General features: G+C 49.4%; 1 protein-coding gene across 3 annotated transcripts in view; it reads right to left on the reverse strand.

Moving 5' to 3' along the window:
- The window catches only part of RALY (RALY heterogeneous nuclear ribonucleoprotein), a 106,850-nt gene that overhangs the window by 60,146 nt on the left and 27,597 nt on the right, over nt 1-19,107 (reverse strand). For 2 of the 3 annotated variants that reach the window (XM_072350440.1, XM_072350441.1), the window contains exon 2: nt 10,631-10,720. The exons of the other annotated variant lie outside the window; for it this stretch is intronic. The gene's annotated coding sequence lies outside the window, so the exon portion shown is untranslated. The remainder of the gene's footprint in view (nt 1-10,630; nt 10,721-19,107) is intronic. 3 annotated transcript variants of the gene reach the window in all.

The raw sequence follows: 19,107 nt of genomic DNA on the forward strand, positions 1-19,107 counted from the left end.
ACGCTTATGAGGAAGAAATGTCACTGTTGTAAAAGGAAAAACCAACAAACTCAGAACCATTTTTCTACAGCCATTTCCCTCAGAAAAAACTCATTAAAGTCACATCCAGCCCCCTGAGAAGACTCTGTTATGGAGCATCTCCATGAGGTTCAGCTCTCCAACCTCACAGCATTCCCCATCACCTGCCTGCAAGCACTTCTCCAAAGGAGCAAAACCAACGCTGTGCGATTTTACTGCTGAGCTCTGTTACGAGTGGGTGGGAGGCCCCAATAGTTCTGACCTTCAGGCTTTGCATTCACCCAGGCTAATGCTCATCTGAATAAAAAGCCACGTGCCAGACACTCAGACTGGCAGAAGATCAGCCGCCCTCTCTGATTAAAATATTTAGCGCTGACTTATCCATAGCCACGAGCATCTCGTATTCAGAATCTGCGACTGCAGTGCAAAATGAGTAATGCTCTTGAAAAGTCAAGCAGGTAACTGTAAAGTAGCTTACTAACATTGTCTGAGCCTGATTGGAAAAATCCCAGTGGAAAAGCTGCAGGTTACGTGTTCAAACAGGTCCTTCTCACACCAAAATCAGCTCACAGGCTGGGAAATCCTTTTGAAGCCAGTGGGAACTGCAGCACCAGAGCTACAAGCACTGCCAGCTGCCCTTGTCTCCCACAGCAGCCCCCAAACCTTACACCTCACATTGCTCATCGAGTCCTGAACCTCTGGTCCCATCTGTGGGCTCAGAAAGGAAGAGCTCACCGTAATGGTCAGCTGCTCCTCCACACACTGAAACACGTTTTCCTCCAACTGCAAAATAATATGAAGTGCTTTTCCAATATTATAGGTTTTATGTGCTATAAAGCAGCATTTGGGTGCATTCCGGATTTCCGCACAGCTCTGCCTTACAGTGTTGCCCTAATTATCCATTTCTGTTTACAACGTGCAAAGGAAAAGCTCAAATGCAGCTTTCTGCCCCCTGCAAATACAGATATTGTTGTTTATTTATAGCTCCTTATTTGCAGTGGACCTATAGAGACAAGCAGAAACGTCATTTCCCAGGGAAGGCAGATGTATTGAATCAATCCCCACGCCGAGGGGCCTGGGGTATCTCATAAAAGAACCACAATTCACAATAGATGATAAATTGCCGAAGCCTTTATGCATCCCTTCCTGTTAGTTGCTGTCTCAATACAAACTTGGAGAGAAAAAGAAGAAGCAAAGGCCCTTCTCCTGGCTCTAGCACGATGTTGAAGATCTGTTCATCCCCCTTCTGCATGATGGAGCTGAAAATGCAGAAGGACTTGCCTCTGCATCTACACAGCTGTTCACATTATGCTGATGTTCCGATCCTGAGTGTCACCTAATGGAGTGTGATGTGAGGTGGGTATGGCACGCTGACCACCCGAGTGGTCTCAGTCATCTCTAGAAGGTTCCTTTGGCAGGGAGGGAAACAAATCTGCTGGCTCAAATGAGGTGCAGACTGACCCTACAAGGGAGGGTGGGGGCTCTCCCTGCATTAAAAAAGGGGATATTCCTGCACATGCAGATGTAAAGTGAAGGAGGGAACAGGCAGCAGGTCTGCTTTTCCAAATTAACAGGAAAAATTCCTGCCAGGCTGATGGAGAAGTTCTGAATTAGGAAAGAGGCCGGTGCTTCACGGCCGCTGAATGCAGCGGGAAACGATCTGCTCTCAGAGTTCATAGGATGACTCTATCATTTAAACGTGGGTGAAGAAGGGAGAGCAGGAATTAGGAAGACAGCATCGTGTAGAAAAGGGAAGAATAAAACAGTGCAACAGAGAGCTGCGGCACCAAGGTTCAGAGCACACTGGGGGCAGGAAGGCCTGAGGGGGTCACTGCTCTCAGCACCCAGCCACAGCCTTCTGCTGAAGCCATCAGCCACCTCCCCAGCTGATCTCTGGGGTCCCCTTCAACCTAATGCATTCCATCAGTCTATGATTCCCCCTGGGGCTTCCATGGATTTTTCAGTGACATAAGTCCAGTATTTTATGTCCTAATCAAACAACACTCTGCAGCCCAGAAAGCCAAATGTATCCTGGGTTGCATCACGGGATGCCTCATCCCTGGAAGCACTCAAAGCCAGGTTGGATGGGCTGTGAGCAACCTGGTCTAGAGAGAGGTGTCCCTGCCTATAGCAGGGGGTTGGAACTCAGTAATCTTAAGAGTCCCTTCCAACCCTTCTGTGATTCCGTGATTCTATTAATCCAACCAACAATGCTTGATCAGTGCCTTAGTGCACAGACCCTCCTGGGGACCCTCCTTTGCCTGGGCACCACTCTCAGGGGGCTGATGTGTCCAGGCCCACTACTGTCCAGAGCTATTTCACCTCCTTAGATTCATTTATCTCTGCAGTTATTTGTGTTTCAAGTCTTCTTAACAGCAAACATATGAACAACTTTGGAAAATGTGGGTAGATCATCACATTTTTGAGCATACTCATATCTTACAGCTACTCTAGATCTTAAAAACATATATATGGTTCCTGCCACTGACCCTCTCCAGCTGTTGGGCTCCGACTGCAAATCACACAGTTGCAGATAACAAAATGACCTGCCTATCTGCAGTAATGTGTTTTCCAAACCCAATGTGGTAATGGCAGGAGCTGGTCTGTAAGTTAATGGACCATTTATTTATGGATCATACATAAAAGCGTTCAGTTCTTTGTAACCAGAGAGTGAAGCTAAAGTTTCCCTCTTTGTCTGAGCCCATAGAATCACCCGCTGTGATTTGGGCTGTGCCTGGTGGGGGGGCACCTGGAAGACAGAAGAGTCATGTATTTCCCTTTAAATGCTGCTTCAGACCAGAGGGACAGTGGGCTGTGGGCAGCCAGAGCTTCCCCAGGAGCGGTACAGGCACACTTTGTCATCTCCAGGACAACAGGAGAAATAGAGCCACTGGGAGCACAAACCTCCCTCCTGGGTCACAGCAATGCACAATGAACAATGCAATGAATGCACATGGTGGCATCCGCCCCAGTGCATTCATCCCTTCCCCAAGAGCACCGGTCTGATCAACAGGGATGCTGGTGGGTTGTGGCCACTAAACCTCTTTGCTTTGGAAGAGGCTCATGAGAAAAGGTCCATTTCTTCCTTAAGGCAAACAGGATGGAAATAATGCTGAGAACATTTTGAGATGCTGAGAGTATGGGTTGGAAAATAAGAGTGAGTAAGGTGGGGACCTACCAAGCAGCAATCTCAGCCTTGTTGGGTCAGTGATTGCAATGAAGCAAGGTCACTTAATGGGGGGAGAAATTCAGCCAAGCAATCTTCAGGGGAAGGGAAGAGTAGGAGACGGCGTTGGCAAGCACAGGGTGAAATCAAACTGGAGAAATCAATAAAGGGAAATAATGGAGGGGGGGGATGATGGGACATGGGAAGAGATAAATTAAAGGCTTGCCCAGGGGTTATGATGGCTAGTGAGCAATAAATTAAATAAAAGAGGGCAATAGGGAGAGCAAGGTAGTGTGAAAAATTAATTAAAAGGAAGAGAGGCATAACCAAAGCATAAAACATGGGTGCTGGCGGAAAGATTAGAGAACTCAGGAATGAAGAGGTTTTGAAAAGTGTAATAAGAGCCAAAGCAGAGGCTGTAAAGGCTGTGACCGCATGTGAGGGTCAGATAAACAAGGCAGATGCATTTCAAGAGAAGGAAATAAACACTGAGGAAGAAAGTAAGCACCTTGCAGAAGGAGATGGCGTTGCTGATATGGGCTGCTGGTACACCGAGCCTCACTCCTTGGTTTGTGCATGCTCCTTACCTGCATCCAACTGGTCTCCAACCATGCACACCTCTGCCTGAAAGGACACTGCACATGGGCTGCTGTAGGATGAGGCACTGCAAGATGGAGTATTTTGGCCAAGATATGCCCCAAATACTGCAATCTCCTCCCCTGCTCCCATCCCTGGTCTTTATACCAGCTTCCATTCTGCTCCTTCAAGCCTCTCCACTCTCTTCCTGCTCATCACCACAAAGCTCCTTAAATCAGTATTCCATCAGAGGGCTGCTAATTGCCACTGCAGTGCATGTGGTGCTTTGCCTCTGGGGGACTTCTCATGAGCAGCAGGGCCACATCTTTTAGAAGAGCCTCAGAGTGTAAAGGTTATGCACAGGGTGAGAAATAATCATGAGGATATTTTCAGGCCCTTCAAATCCCGTAAGAAGAGAAAAAACTGAGCAAGCCTGGATCTCACCTGCCTTTAATTCAGCATGCTTTGAAATGGACGGTCTGACCCAGAACCAGAGAAGGTGGAGGTAAACAAAAGATACACGTGCCAGATAAGTGAAAATGAGATAATAAAGGCACTCAAAGCCTTATTATTACATTCCAACAGCAGGAGGGGTAATGCAATAAGAAAGCAGTGATGAGGAGCAGGCTGAGCCCAGCACCACAGCTCGGATCCATACAGCACAGAGGACGCCACGCACCTCAGTGGCACCCAGCAGCAAGACAGACAGCACTCAGAGGGGAAGTAGGACAGAAAGCCATGGATAATTAATAACAATGCAGAAAGCTAAGTAGGCTCCCTGACCTCTCCCTGCCCTCACCAGCTTGTCTCTGGCTTCTGTTTAAAGTGGATTATAAATAGCGAAGTGATGGTGTGTTTTACCTACAGATAATAGTAGGTAATGTCCCGGGGAGGCTGCAATGCAGGCAGACAAGGCAAGGGGTAAATTCCCAGTCCTTTCTAACAAATCAGAGCAGAGCCACAGTGGAGTTTTAAGGCCTGGTACAAGGAAATATCAGTGTGGGGCTGAGACGGGCACTGTGGGATGCTCAGGTTTGAAACTTTGGTCCCTTAACTCTTCCAAAGCAATAACCTGTTTAATTGCCATTGAATCATTGAAATCATGGACTGCTGCAATCCCTGTTTGTCCGGCTGCTTTGAAAGGAGTAGGAAGACTTATCCCTGCACAGCTTGCCCACCAAAGGTCAGGACAATGCTGGTCCTCCAAGGTTAGACATGCTGTCCTGAAGTCACCTTTATTGCCCCTGTGTTTTGCAGTGCCACTTCCATCCCCAATAATAACAAAAACCCCCAAACAATTCAGACAAGAGAAACACCCTGCCCCACACATTCAGCATAAACATGGAGATGTGTGGCAGGCAGCATCGCCTGGATGTCACAGCATGCAGAGGAAAGCAGTCCAGCCTCAGCTCCAGGCAGCATCAGGTCCCTCCCATCAGTGCCGCTTCCCCATGTCACACCACAGCCCATGAAAGGTCACTGCCTCGCAGGGGAAATGTGTGCCAAGATGGAATGCTACAGAAGGGGGATGGTAAGATAAGCAACTCTGGGGCTAATTCCCTTAAGTTCCCAAATCAAATCTAGCTTGAAACCAATCTCAGACCTGGATTTCTGTTGATGAAGGATGCAGCCCTGTCTGTCTGTTTGTCTAACTCCCATCTCTCTCCTTACAAAAAGTCCACTCTCACAAGCCACGTTTGATGCAGCTGTAAAGGGCAGAGCCATCACATCCTGCCATCACGCACACCCCCGTACAGCCTTGTGAGGGGAAGCTGAGAAAAGATGTGCAAAAAGAGATTTACTTCCAGGTTTTCATTTTAAGGCATCTCCTTGCCTTCTGCTTGCTGACTCAACTTCCAGCTCTGGAGCATATTGGGACAGCCAGAAAGCAGAGGGCAGAGGGAGCAGCATGAGATGCTCACTTGTCTCCTGTCCCCTGCCTGAGCAGTGCATGGGGCAATGACTATTCCCTTTCAATGTCTCAACATTGAGAAACTGAGGCCCAGATCTCTAACAGTGATTGGAAGCCACTGATGGATGAAGCTCAGCCAACTGGACAGGGAACCTGGGAAAATTATGCTGGAGAACTTGAACCTTGGGGTACGGACTTTGACTTGCCCTCACCTAGCATTCAGTCCTGTCCCCTGGCCTATGCCTCCACAAGATGCAATAATCCTTGAGCGAGTAGCAGCTGGACAGGAGATGCACAAAAAGCCTTGTAGGTGGAGAAACAAACTGAGATGGTGAGGATCTATCTGGTAGTTTGAACACGGAGGAAAAGAACCCATCCCCAGACCTTCTGGCCATAGGTTTGTTTCTCTACGAGGATTTAGGATGTCTGAATATAACCCATACCAAGCACATGGGCTTCCTCACCAACTCATGAGATGAATGCATACCCCCAGCTGGGGGATGCACCTTGGACAGACCACTTAAAGGTCAGACACTTCTCTTCCATTCTGCAAGCATTTGCACCTGAACTTTAAGCAGAATTAACCTTCAAGAGTTGAGATGCTCTGAGAAACAGATGATTTCAAACAGCAAATCCAGGAATTAAAAGAACAACCCCCCAAATGAGATAATTTAAACTGACATGCTATTTTGATAAGCTCGAGATTTGCAGAGAACGTAACTCTCAGGCACAGCACTCATTATGAATTACTTGCTCATTTGGGTTGATCACAGACAACCACCTCAGCGCCAGAATGTAATCACTGACTCAGGAAGGTGTTCTAACCCATGGATTTGAGTATGCTGTGACTGAATTAACAGGTTTAAAATCAGGCATATGCTTGACTTTCTTTGGTTCATCAAGGTTGCAGGTACAGGGCATAGGATGATGTCAGCTACGTGAAGATGTGTTCCATTTGCTGCTCACCTCCCACTACTACAGAGCAAGGAAGCCTGGCATGAGCAGGAACGAGGACAGAGCTTCTGGGCTGTGCTCATGGCCTGTGTTGAATGCAATGTGTCAGGGCTGGGCTCCTGCAGGAAAACCTGATCTGTGAACAGAACTGCCTGGGTTCCTGCTCAGAAGAGGACAAGAGCAGAAAAGAGCAGATACAGGCAAGAGACAGGATCAGAAGAGAAGAACAGAAGAGGAGGAACTGAGAGGGTACAGGTAAGAAAGAAGGGAAGGGGAGGTGGATGGAAGAAAAAGGAGCAGGAAAGGAAATGAGAGGATACCATTAAGACAGCATTGCAGGAGAAGAGAAAGTGCAGGAGGAAATGAGAGGGTACATTCAAGACAGAAGTGGAGAAAAGAGCACAAGTGGAGAAGAGAGGATATGACAGAAGAGCAGAAGAGGAGTAGGGATGCTGAGGAGTAATGACAGAGGTTAAAGAGAGAACAGCAGTAGAGGGGAAAAAAGGATACAGGTCTGCATAGGTAGGATAAATGTGTGAGCACAAGGAGAGACTGTCTCTGTCCTGTACAGCTTCAGAGCTGGCTGTGAGCAGGGCTGATCAGGAGCTTTGCAGAGAGCACCCCTGGTGCTCACAGCCACTAAATAACTCCTTATCATCAACCAAAACCATCCCAAGGAGCTCTCCTTCCACAAGAACGTGGCTTTTCTAGCTCAAAACTTGTCCTGTTCCTCATGTGAAAGGGCCCTGAGCTCCTCTCACAGAGGATGGGCTCAGCTGTTGCCTAAGAACATCTTCCAAACAACACAGCACAGATAAGAGGGCAATCGTTCCTAATTGGATCTTCACATTCTCCTGTTGCAGATGAAGATGTGAAAATGTTGGCCCTTGAGGGGATTTGCATCCCTCCTCAACCCAGGTTCCCACCCATGGCTCACAGCCCCACCTCACCAGACAGCAATCACAAGCTTATCTCAAAAGGCCAAAGAAAGATTTGCAGTCTTCGACTGATCTCAACACTATCTCCACTGTCACATGCTGGGAGCATGCACAATTAAATCTGCTTATCCTCATGAGCCCCCTTTGGTTTCTGGGGGCAGCCTGAGCTCATTGCGTCTACAAAAACTCAGCACAGGTGTGACAGACCCACATCCAGCTTCCAGGCAGCTTTTTATCTGCTTCTCCTTCTATTTTTCAGTTGGTCCAGAACGGCGGGGGTCTCTTTTATTTCCATACTTCACACAGCTCAGTTTGCTTATTACTCGTTGGCCACCACATGGCTGCAGAGGGCAGCATGCACATCCCACTGCTCCGCTTGCTGAGAGGATGGAACAAATGCACACCATGCACCACGGCTCAGCACCCAGACACCACTCACTGCTAAGACCAAGCTCTGGGCACTGCAGGAGGCAGTGGGGACAGGTCTGAGGCCCTTTCTCCCTTACAAATAAAGCCACACACTTTGTCTTATCTCCTGGAAATGGTTTGAGAGTGCTTCCTATCACTTGGGTTTCGTTTTCAAGCACACTAAGACCACTGCAGACAACAAGAAGTTCCTGTGCTCCTGCAGACACTTGGGCTTCAGAGAGCAGATCATGGTCACATGGTCACAAACACACAATGCTGCTAAGAGGGCTTGAGCAGCCAAGCACGCTCCCTGCTCTGAACAGCTCAGTGCTGCACCTCCACTTGCACAGCTCCACCGGAGCAATCCCTGTGCTGCAAAGGAATCCTGCTGCTCAAACAACTGCTTGCAAAATAAAGACAAAAAAGAACACGTGCATGCACACCTCAGAACCCACACTGCAGAAATCACACAATCTCATCGCTTACTTAGGAAGTGTTTAGAAAGAAAGGAAACAACCCATGAGTGGTAAAGCTGTCTGTGCTGGTACAAAGCGTTTACCAGTGCTTGCTGTGAGATGTTAGCGGGGCAAAGTCTGTGCTGCAAATAACATCCAGCTGCAGTTATGCCCAGCAGCTGACATGTGAAGCTCTTTATGCTTTGCATATTGCTGCAGCTCCTGAAGTGCTGATGTTGTCTTCTTATGGTTCACAACACCTGTAGAGGCTCTGGAAAGAATTACAGCTTTAGAGCCTCTCGAGGTACATCAGTTGTTCCAAAGTCCATACTTGTCTTTGGCAAAAATATCTTAGGCATGGAGGGTAAGCTGGTCCTACAAGTAGGATGTTTTGGACTCGTTCACCTCAGTGCCCCACCAACACCTGCTCCTCATCCATGCATCCCTCTTGACCCACAGCACCTCTGCTAAATTAAGCAACCTGTTACATCGCTTCCTTCCACAGCCCACAGGGTGCTAAGAAGGTCACTGTCAGATCGTAGCTTAAAGGGTGAGCGAGCACCATCCTAATCCTGAGAGGACAGGAACTGCCAGGGCTGATAAACAACCTGAATGAGTGATTACAGTCTGGATTTATTTGCCATTAGATGCAGTGATGGCCCTCTCCAATGCAAGCTGCTTCTAAAGCAGCAGAAAACTTCAACCATCCCCAAGCCCCTTCAGGATGCTCCCCGTCCTCCCATGATGGGACACTTCCAACCCTCTTAAGGATCAGCTCAATAACAGGTTATTTCTGTCACCTCCTCAGCACTGCTGAAATAACAGACATTTCCATCAGCCTTCCCCATTCTCCGGTTGCTCTCAGTGATCTCGAATCGGGTGAATAACAGACATTCTCACAGCTTTTCCTACCCCCCCCCCCCCAAGAAATAGGTGGTTCACACCTCTTTGCAGAATCAACCTTTACTCCATGAGCTCCCCACAAACCGGAGGGAGAAGTGAGAAATGGAAAAGCAAATAATCATCCAGCAGGGTAGCAGGGTTCAGGGTTGCAGGGTTATGAGCTCGCCAGCTGAAGGAGACGCTGCAGCCCAAAGCAGCATGTTCAAAAACAGAGGTGTTACTTCCATCTCACTGTTTCATTTGCTGAGTTCAATCCTGGTCTCTGGAATACTTTCACTGCTACTAAACTGAGGTATACAAAGCAAGGAAATGGCTGGAGACGAATCATAAACAAGCCCAAATCCTGTTTCAAATGTGTTACATCACAGCTGTGAGCCCAGCAGAAGTGGAAAGTGAGGAGTTGCTTTTATTCATCTGTATGGGAACTGGAGGGGAAATTCCACTGCTGAATTCAGGTTACTGTGCCATGCTCCTATCATGCATTGTGCACCCACTAAGTCCTGACATCCTCATGTATTCTCTGCTGAAACACACTGCAGCTTTAGTTCAGCTGGAGTCCTTTTCCTGTGTGCTCACCGAAACAAAACTCCCACAAAACCAGCAGGATATCTCCCAGCTCAGGACTTTCCCAACTTCATCACTCAGAGGACACACCAAGCTTATAATGCACCATTCCTGGACCAGCATTTCTCAGTATGATGTAGGCCACACTGTCACTGAGCCCCAAACCCTCTTCCAGCCCTCTACAAACAAGCTGCTTCCAGCTCAGCCTGCTTGCAAGGGCACTGTGTTGGGGCTGCCCTTGGACCAGACCTCCCCAGTCTGTAGGGGAATAGGAGCTCTACTGTCCATGTTCCATCTCCAGGGCTCTCCCCCAGCCCTCCCCTGTGCCCACCACGCTCAAGACTCTTCCACTACAACAAACTGCAAGCACGACTTTTAGCATAAACATAAGCAAGGCATCAGAAATCAAAAGACGCTGAACCCACCACATCCAAACAGACAGCCATCTGCTCATGTAGGGGTGATTAAGGTACTCCAGTCCCTGCTGCCAACAGCATGGCAGGGAACAGCAGGCTCTCAGCACTGCCTTCCCAATCTGCCTCCCTGAACGCCAGGATGAGAACACACACAGCAGTCACAAAGGGAGAACCATCAGCCCAAATCAAGTAGAAAAAAAGCAGCACCTGATGCCAGGTGTCCTCACTGCCCACAGCACGGAGCCTCACACAGCAACAGCCAGGATGCACCTCAGGGCTCTCTCACACCACTCACCACATGCAAAGGATGTGCTACTCACCGGGAATGGTGTGGGCACTTGGGTTTGTTAGTCCTTCCCGTCTCTGGTCTGGAAGCAGCTGCAGCACCCCTCAATCGTCTCACCTTCGTCCTACAAGAATCAGGACACAGAGATTTCTACCAGCTGTGGTAATCAGATAATCCAGTACTTTCTAATCCCTAGCAGAGGAGGGTATGCCGCGCTGGAAAGAAAAGCCCCTGCCTGTATGTCTGCACAGATCAGACCCAAGCCCTTCCGACCTAAGGCTCTGAGCTGCTTAGCCAGGAGCTGAAAGCTGAGGAGACAGAGGCAGTTGTGTTCATAGGGCTGTGCACCAGGGACAGCTTACTTCAGACTGGCTCAGGCAATCCCACAGTGCCTGCCCCACTGTGCTAATGCTGTGCTTGCAGAACGGTAACTGATGGATAGAAGCAGACAGGGATTTTTGGTCTGGGACTTCTAAGGGACAAGAGGGTTTCTTCAGAATGAGGTATTTCACAGTAAACAGAAGGGTTTTGGTGATTGAACCCAAGTGTTCTGCTTTACCCCAGTTCCTCTGGGCCCCCTCTGAACTGTGAGGACTTCAATTCAGGTGCTCTCTGTTCCCTCCCAGGGGCTGGGATGCCTGGCTGAACTATGCAGTGAACAGATGTGTTGCCTTGAGAAGTTCATGAGGCAGCAACGAAACAGTCCCGAGCTTCAGGAACCAAATCTAGTGTCCATTCACCCAACCCTAAGCCATTAACAAATGGAGCCATTTAAACCCATTCACAGAATCCCAAGTTGGAAAGGACCCACAGGGATCATTGAGCCCAACCCCCATCTCCATACAGCACCACCCAGACCCAAACCCTATGGCTCACAGTGGTGTCCCAGCAGCCTGGGGCCATACAGTAGCAGTGCACAGCAGGACAGCCCCTTCCCTTGCCCGGCCAGCAGTGCTGGGCCTGATGCACCCAGGAGACACTGCAGAAGGTCAAACTGGAATGGAGCTTTTAATTAAAATGGAAAAAGTATCACAGGATCATAGAATCACAAGGTTGGAAAGGACTGATAAGATCACCTAGTTCAACCATCCTCCCATTTCCGTACTAAAGAGATAGAGACTAAAGCCAGCTGGCTGTGTAGCCACAGTTGCTGTCACCCAAGAACCCAATGGCAGTGAACTTGCAAATGGTGTTTCCTCCGTTCCCCTCTGTTTCAGTGGACCCACCATTTGGGTTTATTGGACCTCTCCAGAGATGCAATCTCATGGTAATCACTGAGTTCACAGATGCCAGGAGAATAGGGTTCATAGTCAGATGTAGAAAAGGGGAGTAAACAAGAGATATTTGGGGTGAGCAAAGCCCTGAACACAAGATCTCCCAGTGATGCTGGGGACATGGCAATTGAAGAGAAGAATAGAAGCTATTTGCTATAGAAGCAAATCCCAACCAGGCATGAGGAGCAGAGCTTTTACTGGAGATCTGGATGAAGTTCTCAATGCTTTAACCCATTCTTCTCCCAAACTCACCCAGGACCCTCAATTGAGCTCATTACTCCTCAGCTCTGCTCTTACACCAAGTTCATTGCTACGTGAACACTCATGAACTCAGGCAGGAGGAGCAGCAGGCTTCGGCCCTTCTGATTTTTCTAGAATCATTGCAAGCAATGACAGAAAAGTTAAGGAGGAAGGAAGTAAATATCCTGCCAAAACACCAAAACATCTTTCAAACAAAGTAACTGCACTGAAATGTGCTGTTTTATTTTCACTCTGTGCTTCCAATGCATTTCCCTTCTCTCCCTGAATGATAACGGGCATAAAAATTAAATATAAATTCTCCAACAAAAAGCAAAATGCACTGAAGAGTAATAAATCACCGGGACTGGATGGCATTCGGAGGAAGCTGGGGGAAGGAATAAAGGATGAAATCGCATAGATACTGACTAAGATGTATCACAGACCCTTAAGAAAACCCACAAGAACTCATCTCCAGGGCTGAGGGTTCACTGGAGCAGGCTGAATTTTGATAAAGCAGCAAAGGGAACTTGCAGAGCGAAGCAGCAGAGGTGGTACACAGAGCAGTCCCAAGCAGCACGGAGAGACTCAGCTGGATCACATCCCTACTTTATGTGGCAATGAAGTCCATAGAAAGGCCGAGATCGTGTGCCAACCATGGCCCAGTGTGCTGGCACTGAGAGCGGGGTCAGCTGGGGACTCCACAGAAGACAAAGTGGGACTGGCCCCGTGCTGCACTGGGGACATGGGACACGGCCATTTCTGAACAGCAGCTGTCATGGGCTGAATGCTTTCTCACCTGATGACCCGAGATTCCTACATCTGCATTTCCAATAACCTGAAATGCTCCCTGGGGCATCATACAGAAGCACAATATTCTGGAAACACTATAGATCAGCACTCGTTTTCTTCTTATAAACAAGATCACCTTTAGTTCTGCAGGCACCTCCTACTTCATTAAACTTAAAGATCTTGCTCCCCGGGGGTTTCCTCCTCAACTGGGGCAGGAAATGAAAAGACAGAAATGCAATTTAATTGGGGATGAAGCTTCATCTTTACGCCGCCTATCATCATTACGTGTCATTTAAAAACAAGCAATGGAGCAGGTGTGAAATGGCACCAGCTCCGGATGCACATAAACAAGGTTGACACCACCAGTATGTCACAGCAAGATTCAGATGGTGCAGCTTGAAAACTCGTTTTCCCTTCAAAAGATACAGGATAGAAGAAATGGCAGCCTTACAAAGCCCAGTGGTGTGAAAAGGAGCCAATTCCAGCACCTTGTAAAACCTTCCTGGTGCAGGGCTAACGATGGTGAACTGCAATGATGACTTGGCACTTGCCTTCATGTGACACAGAGGTGCCAACAGCAAAACTGCTGCTCCTGCTTCTTCCTCTGCAGTAATGACTTTGCCTGCCCGTTCCCTGCTGGATGAAGCATCAGGCTCAGCTTGATGCATCCCCTTCTGCTTGCAGGTGATAGTGCAGCTCACAACTCCAGAACGTGACATGAAGGCACTGAAGGAGTCGAGGCGGATGGGAGAGGGCTCTGCTCTCCCTCTGGTTGTCCAAGCCCTTTCTCCATGCCACAGGACTAAGGACCAAAGTGATGAAACTCTTGCCAAGGCACTAATGGGGATTCAGGCGGGCCTCCAGCAGAGAGCAGAACCAAGGAGGACCAAGAAGAACTCTGTGTTTCCAGGTTACTGGGTTGTTTGCTGGCTTGGTTTCATGTGACTGCACGTATCTCCTGAAAAGGCAATGAGTGCAATGCGAGATCTCCAGCCTTTGTGCCTTTCTGGATGGTACTGGATATAAATAGTCAATTTTCCTCCTAACAAATGCCATTTCTGTATCTCCGCCTATGGGAGATGGGGATGAACAGTGTTAACTACTGCACTCTAATTAGCAGCTGCCCATCGTTTTCATTTTAAGCAACACACCAGTGCAGTTTTGTTCTTCCAGTCATCCTTTAATGTCACATTTTCCCTGCGGTGGATCAATATTCACATCCCCTCACTGGAGCTCACCTGCTCACCCAGCCCTGGGCCAGGGCTGCACAGCAGCTGAGCGGATCAGACGCTCTCACTGACTGCATTAGCAGAGCCCAGCTTTGCACCGTGCCTTCCCTGCAGGAAAGCAGAGCAAGAAGCTGAGCTCTTTCTGTAATTGAGACATGAAACTCTAAACCACCTCCCAGCCACGGCCGGGCTCAGGGACAGGTCAGTTTTCCTGCTCCACTTCAAGGGACACAGACACAGCTCTTTGCTGCTGCTAATTTTAAATCACGTCTCCATCTTCTGCCTATAAATTCTCTCCTGCTGTCAAAGGGTGAGCAGGCCATCCAGAAGGCTATTTTTCACAACTTTGTTAATCCAGGAGCACCTTTCTGCCTCCTCCCAGCATGAAAACGCTGACAACAGAACTAGGGGTGGCTGCAGGAGCACAGGCTGGGCATGGGGAGCACTGCCCTCCATGGGGCAGCAGGAATGCAGGAGCCCAGGATCATCCAGCCCCTCCTCAAAGCCCTCTGCTCAACCTTGGCCTTCTCAGCCCCACCCCTGCTATCTGTGGCTTAAAGGCACCTCCCACAGGTGGTCTTGCAGATGAATTAATGCTTGTCTTACAAGTAATCTGTTAGAATGGGCACGACAGCCCTGTTAGAATAAAACTGGGTATTTTTCCCCTTGCTTCACCACTGGCTTTAGGAATGAAGCCGGGGATGACTGTAATCCGTTATGTCAAGGGTTAGGGCTGAGCTTTTTACAAGATTTGTGCATGCTCAGCTCCAGGATCTTCTCCCATCACCTGCTGTCATTTCGTGGTGATAAACAGCTCTAAGGAGGAGCAGCTGCAGGGAGCAGAGTGAGGTGGGACCCTCAGGAAAGCAGCCCCCACCCCAAGGAGTCATCAGATGGGCTGCAGGGCTCAGCCATGGGGATAAGAGCTTGGGACCAACCCTCTCTTTGCAGGCAGCAACATGGAGCTCAGCCCTTCCCACTCCTCCAGGCACAGCCCTGGCCTGGAAGCAGCATCCAAACCATCTCCTATCCCTCTCCCAGCAGTGGATCCCCCATCTCTAAAGCCCCAGCAGACAAAACCCACCAGAGCAAGAGGTGCTGCTGAATCACAGTGCAGCCCATGGAGACAGCGGGGACAGGAAAAGGAAACCCCAGCCATGGGGATAATTGGCTTACACACATTTATCCCTGCACCCAGTGATCAGCTCAGTTTAGTGTTTGATTTTCTACAGGTCCAGTCCGGCAGGCCGGCCATTGTTCTGCTCCATTCTCTCACTCATTTATACGTATATTATCCACTCTCTAAATCATTTGTAATAGCTTCTTTACTCACATGCCCTCCCATCTCATTCCAGCACCATCGGCACAAGGCAGGCTGCAGATATGAAGAGCCTGACATTTCCCTTTTGAGTAATTTGCAGCGGATTTCTTGCCCGTTTGATGTAGTCGTTTTGTTCTCCGCACTGATGTGACATTAATTACTTTTAAATATTCTTATCTGTTACACACAGCTCTGTTTAGATAAAGGTCAGTGTGTGAACCCCCTGACAGCACTCGTCGCTGCCATGCTCTACAGCCAATTTGTCATTCTCTGCCTTCAATAGCCTCACCTTAGTTGCAGTCCATTTTCCCGTTAATTCAGGCACAGTGGAGAGCCAATAAAAAATGGGAAATATCTCCACTGCTCAGATTGGCACTTGGGTAGGAAATTACTACCTTGAGCAGTACCAGGTCAGGTAAGAGTGCCCATGCAAATCCAGCAGCAGTCTCTTATGAAGGAACCTTACTGCTGCCCCCAGAACTCACATGTACTTCTGCAAATGAGAGCCAGCTGAGCCCAACAGCAGGGTCAGTCCTTGGGATGGCACACAGTGCCTTCTCCCAGGTCAGTCTGCAGTGGGATAACTGCATCAGCACAGAGACGGAGCATGGCTGAGGTTGGAAGGAACCTCTGGGCCCACCTGGTCCAACCCCTGCAGCGCACACAGGACCACGTCCAAAAGCTTTTGGAGGGGACAACCAAACACTTCCAGTCCCTGTGCCAGTGCTCCATCCCCTGCACAGCACAGGAGTGTTTCCTGATGGAGCTCTGCACCTCCCTGCAGGTACGATGACCATGAACAGGATGGATCCCCTGAGCCTCCTCTGCTCTGGGCTGAGCAGCTCTCAGTTTCTCCTCCAATCCCTTTACCATCTCAATGGTCCTTTGCTGGGCTCCCTCCATTAGCTCCACATCTCTTGTACTGGGCAGACAAGCACTGGACCCAGCACTCCAGGTGTGACCACATCAGTGCCAAGAACACGCTACCTTCACTCAGCAGAGGACAAGCTCAAGCCAGTGTTGTCAGCAGGAGCAGAGAAGCCATAGTCCCTCTGTACTCAGCCCTGGTGAGGCTGCACCCCGAGTGCTGTGTTCAGCTTTGGGTCCCTCACTACAGGAAGGACATTGAGGCCATGGAGTGTATCCAGAGGCTGGCAGCAAAGGGGTCTGGAGTACAAGTGTTATGGGGAATGGCTGAGGGAATGGGATGGTTGGACTGGAAGATCTTAGAGGTCTTTTCTAACCTTGGTGATTCTGTGATTCTATGACTGCCACTAACTCGGCAGCCTACAGCAGAACCCATTCACCTTCCCCTGGACCCTCACAAAGCTTCCTGCCCAGTAAAACCTACACCTGCATCTGTTCCATCCCAGCCTGCTCCTTGTGAGGGCACCCATGGGTTTTGGATAGGGATGGAGAGCCAACCCCCAGGCAGGAGACACACACCAGCTGTAGGACACCTGCCCAGCTGGAGCAGCGCTGCAGACATTCATTCCACTTGGAGCAGCAGTGCTGTGGGTCCCAGAACAGCCAGAACGAGCTGTGACCTTGAGTGGCTCCCCCAGGAGATAAGGTGGTCATCCAATCTCACACAGACCCACGTCAGCAAGGCACAAACAACAGCCTGCAGGACACTGAGCCCACAGCAGTGGGGAGAGTCACAATTCCAGGCTCATCTTACACAGCTCCTGGGATAAGTGGCAGGGCTGGCAGCCCCGGGTGCCCCCATAAAACCTATTTTACTGTTCAGTTGAAATGCATGAGCTTTTACGTCTCCATCCAAAGTGCTTCGGCGCGCAGCTTCCCTCCAAGCACACAAATAGCCCTAATTACATCAAGGGAACTGCTCAGATGCTTAAATTGAAATCCGTGCTGAAGCGAGCGTCGGAATGAAGCCTGTGGTAGAGAAAAAGGGAGGGGTAAAGAGGGCAGTGAGCTGAGCCTTCAGCCCAATGAAGATAGGGAGCAAGGGGATGCAGGAGGAGGAGTGGGTACATGCAAAGGTGAGCCTGGCCCAGGCAGGGCTGCTCCTGCCCACCCATGGCAGAGGAGCATCGTGACCAAATGCACGGCGCTCGCTTCAGCACTTTCCAAAATGGAAAACATTCGATCAGTTATTCAAAGTGACAGTTAATTTTACATTGTGCTAAATCGTCTTCTGCTTTTATTTAGAAGGGAATAAACTCCCTCCCCCAGCTCCCATCTTCTCTGTGTAAAATACAAAGAAACATCACGTTTTGCTGAACGCAAGCAAGCAGCTCTTCCTCTCTATTCCTTTGTATATGAGCAAGATAAAAGACAGAAAGGTAAACTGTTTGGGGCCCTTCAGTTCTAGATTCAAGGGACGAAAGCTCACAGCACCACAAATCTCATGGGTTCTGTCACAGCCCAGGGGGACGTTATTCAGCACAGCCACCAACAAGATCAACTCCAAAGCCACATTCACAGCCTGAGTCCCCACAGTTTAGTTACACTGGTGAGGGGGAGGAAGCAGTGTGCTGACCAACACCTCCCCTTCTCCCAGATAGGACGTGATGAAGGCTGAGGGCTGGCTTCATGCGTTCAGAAAGGTATGAGCAACCTCAGGTCCTCGCCAGCTTTGGGGACAGGGTGTCCTGCAGCTAAAAATACAGAGACAAGTCAAAAGTCAAGGCTAGCAAGAGGTGGTGGTAGGGTGGCTGAAGACAAAAACAGAGCCTGTTTATTTATTTAGCCAGTGACCAGCTAGCAAGAGAGACTGAAACACCCTCACACATGCTGCTTGCATGACTGACAGGCTCCTGCCAGCTGGAGGAGTCCAATTTCTCAGGCAGACCCAGGGGTTCCCTCTCCCCATCCCTCTCTGCAGGCTCACAGCCTTTCCTCAGGTTATTTCAAGCTGTGGCACCAAGCAGGACACCAGGCAGGAACTCAATGAAATGGAATGGGATAGAAACAGGGTTGTGCTGACACGATGCTGGAGCAGCCCTATGGGATGGGGATGGTGTTTGAGCCACAGCTGAGGCAGCCACACTGCTGGGCACAGCTGTACAACACCAGCATCAGTCCCAGGGTGTTGGGATGTCTCTTAGAGCTGGGCCTGGGGAACAGCCAGGCACACAGATGTCTGCCTCACACCATATGCAGGTGCCTTCCATATCCCTCCCACCAGGATGTTGCCTTCACCAAGTTCTCCTTTTAACCCCAAAAAACAGAAGGATGCAAAGATGCCCAAGTATTTGTTGCTGCATTTGGGACAACATCTCTCCTCAGCTGATTTCCCACTGATGCTCATGCCCCTGTTCACAGCGCTGAGCAGAAGCTCCTGCTCCTCTGAGGCTCTGCTGCTTACTCGGATGCTGCTCCCCACGAGGACAGGCAGCATACGCTGTGCCCACCTCAAACACATTTATGACTTTACCTCTTTACCCACCTGCAGCACCAGAACTGCACATACTAGTACACCAAGTGCATCCCAGCGCACATTAGATCCAGCATGGCCAAGCACACTGGGTTGGAAGCTGCAGTCCATAAATCTGTTTTTCTGTTCTTCCCAAACAGCCTGAGAAAAGGTGTTGCAAGAGGCAGCACCACCTTATGACATTCTCAGCCTGACTGTGCTCCTGTTTAGCTCTTTGTTGAGACAGGACAATCGCAAGGAATGCTCAAGAGCAGAAGG

Source organism: Excalfactoria chinensis, chromosome 15 (assembly GCF_039878825.1).
Source record: "Excalfactoria chinensis isolate bCotChi1 chromosome 15, bCotChi1.hap2, whole genome shotgun sequence".
In the NCBI taxonomy this organism is placed as follows: Eukaryota; Metazoa; Chordata; class Aves; order Galliformes; family Phasianidae; genus Excalfactoria; species Excalfactoria chinensis.